This window comes from Bubalus kerabau, chromosome 22 (genome assembly GCF_029407905.1).
Source record: "Bubalus kerabau isolate K-KA32 ecotype Philippines breed swamp buffalo chromosome 22, PCC_UOA_SB_1v2, whole genome shotgun sequence".
Lineage (NCBI taxonomy): Eukaryota > Metazoa > Chordata > Mammalia > Artiodactyla > Bovidae > Bubalus > Bubalus kerabau.
The window spans coordinates 45,138,375-45,145,200 of NC_073645.1; positions in this window are offsets into that span (position 1 = coordinate 45,138,375).

The window sequence follows — 6,826 nt, forward strand, 5'->3', positions numbered from 1 at the left end:
TGAATTTCTCTGTGTCCTAGAAAATCCCCCTTGACTCAAACTGGTCTGGATGGGCTTTACTCCTAGCGATAGAATCGCCCCTAAGAGAGTTCTGTTTTGCTGCTATAAACTTCAAGATTGGGTGAGTAGCTGTAGGAGGTGAGGGGAGGGGGGATGAGAACAAAGCAGAACTTTTGGAAGTTTCCTAGCCACTCTCCTGTTTTTGAATGGCCATCCCTAAGGGGCAGACATTTAGCATATTTTTAAAGTGAAACACAGGCTCCTCCAGAGAGCAGCAGGAGTGTCTCCTGGGGGTGTGTGTACTTAGTCGCTTCAGTAATGTCCGAGTCTTTGCAACCCCATGGACTGTAGCCCACCAGGCACCTCTGTCCATGGAATTCTCTAGGCAAGAATACTGAAGTGGGTTGCCATTTCCTTCTCCAGGGGATTTTCCCAACCCAGGGATCGAACCCGGGTCTCCTGTTTGGCAGGCAGATTTTTTTTTTTTTTTTTTTTACCACTGAAGCCCTTTCACCTGCGAAGCCCTTGAAGGAGCCCAATTTGTGGTAATTTGTTACGGCAGCTGTGGGAAAGTAGTACGATATGGAAAAGGGCTGAGGCCCTCCCTGGAACATTGGCATTTTTAGGTGATCGTAGAGAAAATGGCAGAGTTTCACACCAAAGTAGGAGTTGCAGGCATCGACTCTTCATTTTGGGAATTAGTTTGGGAAAGCTATTTTGGAGTAAATGTAATGCCAATGCAAACAAGTGAGTCTGCCTGTTCTATTTATACTTTTGACAGAAAGACCCATGCCTGGTGAGCCCCCACTCACTGCAAGGGAGTCTGGGAAATGTAGTTTGGCTAGTGTCCAAGCAAAGGGAATGGCGTCTGGGGGAGCAGCTCTGTGTCTTCCATGCCTAGTGAACATCTTCAAATCTGTCCCCTGCCCTACTCCCACCGAATGCCCCCCACCTGGACACTCCACTCGTCATTAGCACCAGTCCTTTGGAGCTAGTTTCAGAGTCCCCAGAGGAGAGAGGAGCTTCCCAGATGGCACTGGTGGTAGAGAGCCCGCCTGCCAATGCAGGAGATATAAGAGATGTGGGTTCGATCCCTGGGTCAGGAAGAACCCCTGTAGGAGGGCAAGGCAACCCACTCCAGTATTCTTGCCTGGAGAATCCCATGGACAGAGGAACCTGGTGGGCTACAGTGCAGAGGTCACCAAGAGGCAGACACGACTGAAGTGACTCGGTGCGTATGGACGCATGGAGAGGGGACTCTCGGGTGCACTGTCCACTGCAGAGGGAGAGAGGGCCTGGCTCGCAGAAGCCCCTGCAAAGATGACAGCTGAGGCAAGTGCTATGGGTCTCCCGTCTGCCCTGTGCCTCCCAAGAGCGGTGCTGCCTGCAGGCGTCCTCGGTGAGCCTGCCCCAGCGCTGCAGAGCCTGGACTTCCAACAGCCGGCTGATGGAAGCCCCTGAGCCAACAGCACGCGATCGGGACATTTCTTGGGCTCCTTGGCTCAGCATCTAAAATGCCAAGGCTGAGCCTCTGGGCACTGGGATGCCCAGTCATCTACAACAGCTTCCCGGAGTGCCTTGGAGAGTGTCTGGTCACCGCACACCTCTCTCAGGTGGCTCTGGGGGCCTCTTTGTGGACCATCTACCTTCTGTGCAGAATCTAGGATCCCTTCTCTGCCTTGGGGACTCCTCTTCCCACCAGGCCCATTCTAGCCATTTGGAGAGATCTCTCCCCAGGAGGCCCATCCTTTGATGTTTCACCTTGGCCTGAGCCCCAGACCTGCATCACCACCAACACCACCAGAAATGGATGGTTACAATCAGAAGCTGAAACCAGCAGAATCCTCACCACCCAGAACGCTGGGTGGGAAGGTCTCATGGCTTCTCTCCCAGCCTGGAAGCCCTCTCCTCTTCAGCATCCTCCGGTTCAGTGAAATATCCTCAACATTAATTATTACAACTTATGAAATCTGGAGAAATAAAATCTCACTGTATCCCCTTCACCGCTCCTCTACTCCCCCACAAAAATGGAGTATCTTATTTTGCTAACTGCTTAAACATAAAGCTCCAACAGAAAAAAAATTGTCCCCACAGCTCATATTTTTCATCATTTGGTCATTAAATAGTGATGGATATAAACCTATAAAGAACCTAAACTGAACCTTTTAACAATCCGTGAGCAACACTATCATTTCTTTAATAGAACCTGCTGACCGTGCCTTGCACAGACACCATTTGTCACTTTCAGCACGCAATAATCAATAAGTTGGCTTGAAAATAAATAATATAACAGTCACAATATATTATCTTTCAGACTGGCCTTATACTAACCATAAAATGGGACCAAAACAAGAAGGAAACTTTTACATAAATGTTAACAAGTCAGGAGCATCAAAGTTGGGCCTAATGCATGAGTTACACAGGTGCCAAGTCTCCCTCCCCAATTTGCTTTTTACAAAATATTTATTTATCTATTTATTTATTTTATTTTACTGCATTGAGTCTTAATTGGGGCACATGAGATGTTCCTTAGGTTATGCCAGATCTTTCATTGTGGTGCTCAGACTCTCTAGCTGTGGCTCGTGGGCTCAGTATTTGTGGCTCGTGGGCTTAGTTGCTCCACAGCACGTGGGATCTTAGTTCCCTGACCAGTAATTGAACCCATGTCCCCTGCTTCGCAAGAGGGATTCTTAGCCACTGGACAACTAGGTGCAGGCGTGCATGTGTACTAAGTCGCGCCTGATTCTTTACAACCCTATGGACCTTAGCCAGCCAGGCTCCTCTGTCCTTGGGATTCTCCAGGCAAGAATACTGGAGTAGGTTGCCATGCCCTCCTCCAGGGGATCTTCCCAACCCAAGGATTGAACCCATGCCTCTTATGTCTCCTGCATTGGCAGGCGGGCTCTTTACCACTAGCACCACCTGGGACCACCAGGGAAGCGCCCCCTAACCTGCTCTGAGTTCTGTGGAGCTGAGCCTTTGCTGCTGCCCACCGCCGGGGTCAGGCGGTGGAGTCCTGGTCAGCGTGGTATTCGGGGGCCAGTTTATCAGCCTGTGTCACACAGGTGCAGACATCCTAAGTTTCCTGCCAGGAATTCCGAGTCTTAGCTTCAGAGAGAAAAGGCCTGACTGGTCGAACACCCAGTACCAGCGTTTGTTTAGATGCAAGAGGGTGTCACAGTCCAGATTCAGCTTCAGGGATATGTGTTCTGTGGGAGAGAAATGCCACAAAGAATCCAGGCCACCAGGTAGCCTTGATGGAGAGTGGGTTCCGGAAGCAGCAAAGCAGAGACTTGGTCCCAGGATTCCCCCAGGGGTTGAGTGGCCCTTGGCGGCCCCCTCCGTAGTTCACCTTGAGTCTGTCATCATCAGATGCTGCTCCTCTGTAGCAGAGAGCCCCCCAGCCCAAGTCCCTGCTTCCTTTGTTCATTCATTCACTTCATTCACCAGAATGGCACTGAGAGCCTACTAAGCACCAGGTCCTGTTCTAGGTGTCAGGGCCACAGTGGAGCAAGCAGACGAAAGTCCCTACCTCCTGGAGCTTAGCTGCTGGTCGGGCAATAAAACAGACACACTGTGTGAATCCACACCAGGTCAGGAGAGGGGCCAGTGCTAGAGAGAACCGCAAAGCAGGGTGAGGGAGCGGGTTCAAGTTCAGACCAAATCTCTGCTGGTTCCCAAGTTCCCGAAAGTCCATCCTCAGATCTACCTTTGGTCACTCGGTTTCCCTGGTGACCAGTCTCCCTCTGGGTCCTAATTCACCCTATTCGGGTCCGAGCCAGGCTGCCAGATACCACTCTGTGCAAGATCCTCCCCTGCCCCCATGAGGCAGAAAGCACTGTTCCCACTTCACAGCCGACCAACTCTTCCTGTTAACATGAGACTTCCAGTGCAGAAACCAGGACATGCTCAGTCGTTCAGTCATGTCTGACTGTAGCCTGCCAGGCTCCACTGACCACAGGATTCTCCAGGCAAGAATACATGGAGTGGCGTGCCATTCTCTTCTCCAGGGACTCTTCCCGACCCAGAGACCGCACCCGGGTCTCTGGCATTGCAGGCGGATCTGAAAGCAGGGCAGTCCCGGACAAACTGGAACGGTTGGTCATCCTTAGGCCAGTGTCAGAGCTGGATCTCAAAGCCGCCACCCTCAGGCTCTCCACTGCCCCTCAGAGGAGGCCGCTTGCAATCTGAGGCAGCCGCTGCCGCCCGAAGTTCTAGAATGACTAGCCTGGCAAAGACAAACTGAGACGATTTGGACTGGTTTTCACAGAATTTGGAATCAAACAGACCTAGGATCCAATTCCAGCCCAGCCACTCAGTAGCTGGCTGCCCCTGGTCAAACTGCCTAACCTCTCTGAGCCTCAGCCTCCTCATCTGAAAATGGAGGTGAGGACACATATTTCAGCAGGGCCTTTAGGAGGATCTGAACTCACGCACCTAACACAGCCCACGGTAGGCATTCCGCTGGTGGCGGCATTATTAATACAGAGTATTTTATCCCTGGAGTTAATGGGAAGAGCTCCGGCTGCTCCTAGGGGCCGTGTGGAGGTAGGGACCAGCACTGCAACATTTATTATGAATCAGCTGGGTACGTGGAGCCAAAAATACTCTCTGTGGGTAGCGTCTCTGTGACTGATATTAAAAATGACTGATTTAAGAGAAAGTGCTTCACCCCTGTTGCAAACTAAGAAGGTAGGGCTGGAGTGTTCTCAGCCTTAAATGCTGCAGTATTTCATCTTTGGGTAGTCATAAAGTTAAAGGTTAATAGGCTGTACAAATGACAGAGTTTAAAGGGAAAAATGGGGAGGGGTGAGGCACTCTCGGGCGGCCGAGGGCAAGCTGGAGACAGGTGTTGACTCACCTGCAGGGAGGAAATATGGGGGTGGGGCTGGCTAAGGGGGGCTAGGCCCTTCGGCCCCTTCTCCTATCCGCTCCTGTAGGGGAATTCCTAATGTCCAGGGCTCTTCTCCCCAAGCGGGGTTTCTTTCGGGGTAGGATCTGAGGATCTGTGGCGTTGGAGAGACTGAGGCTGGGAAGGGTGGTGAAAGTCAACCCTGAATTCACTGTCCTGAGAAAGAAGCTCTAGGTGACCTGGGGGGAAGAAAGGGGGCTCAGACGGAAGTGCGCTGAGCCCCATTTTCCCACAGCTGACCTGTGGTCAGAGCTGGTTCTCTGGGCTGGGAGCTCAGCGGAATCACTGGGGAGCTTGGGGTCCACACACAGAGTCCTAGGTGTCAGCTCTGAGGTTGGGGGTGCCCGGAAATCTGCACTTGAACACACTCCCAGTCATCTCCCAAGATGACCCTCAGGGGATCTCAGGGTACACTTCCAGAAGCCCTCAAACGGTGAATGCAGGAGGGTCAATTTCTAGATGCAGATTCCTAGAACTTGGTGATTACCAAGCCCCACGCTGAACCTGAATCAACCAGATGCCTGTTGGAATTTAGCCTCAGGGGCTTCATCTGCCAAACACAGTCTGGAGGATGCTAGTGAGGGCCTGGGGTGGGGACCACTTCCCCTCATCGCCTGTTTCCAATGGGGAAGTGGGGGTGCCGCCCAGGAGTGACCTGCAGGCAATGGTTTTTTGCACCACAGAACTCTTATCAGCAGGGAATCAGTGCTTCCCCATTTATTGCCATGGAGCCTTCGTATCACTGATTCCTTTTTTCTGCATGTATGGGGCTGGCTCTGTCCTGGGCTCCCTGCGGACCAAGAAGCAAAGGCTACAAGTGGCCATATGCCGGCTGCAGGTGCACACGCAGAACACCCTAAAATTCAGAGTTTACCCCCAATCTGAGGTTTTGGACACACCAGGAACTGAGCTGCCTGCAAACAAGCACTGATTTAGGGAGGGGAAAAAATGTTAAATGCAAGTCAACAGAATCCATCACCGACAGAGGACTTTTTAACCAACTTTCTTTAAATGCACCAAAAAAAAATCTTCTTTCTATAAAGAATTTAACAGATTACAAAACACACTTATTGCTGTATCTCCTTATTGCTGTTGTTCAGTCACTAAGTCGTGTCCGACTCTTAGTGACCCATGAACTGCAGCATGCCAGGCTTTCCTGGCCTTCATTATCTCCTAGAGTTTGCTCAAAATGTACGTCCATTGAGTCAGTGATGCCATCCAACCATCTCATCCTCTGTCACCCGCTTCTCCTCCCGCCCTCAATCTTTCCCAGCATCAGGGTCTTTTCCAATGAGTTGGCTGCTTGCATCATGTGGCCAAATCATTGGATCATCAGCTTCAGCATCCGTCTTTCCAATTGATTTCCTTTAGGATTGACTGGTTTGATCTTCTTGCTGTCTATGGGACTCTTAAGAGTCTTCTCCAGCACCACAATTTGAAAGTATCAGTTCTCCAGTGCTCAGCCTTCTTTATGGTCCAGCTCTCACATCCGTATGTGACTACTGGAAAAACCATAGCTTTGACTATACCGACCTTTGTAGGCAAAGTGATGTCTCTGCTTCTTAATACACTGTCTAGGTTTATCATAGCCTTCCTTCTAAGGAGCTCCTTAGACTCTCACAAAACACCATAAGGTACTGGTTACAGTTCCACCTTAGAATAAAGACTCTGAGGCCCAGAAAGGCCAAGAGACTTGTCCAATTGTGTGGTCAGAGTGATGGCTCCCACAGATGTCCAGATCTTGATCCCTAACCTGGGAATATGTTACCTTCACGGCAAAAGGGGTTTTGCAGATGTGATGAAGTTAAGGGTTTTGAGTTGCAGAGAGTATCCAATATAATCCTTGCCATGATAGCATGGCAGGAGAAAGACAGAGCTGGGAGACACAGAGCGCCTCTGTGTGAGAAGGACTCA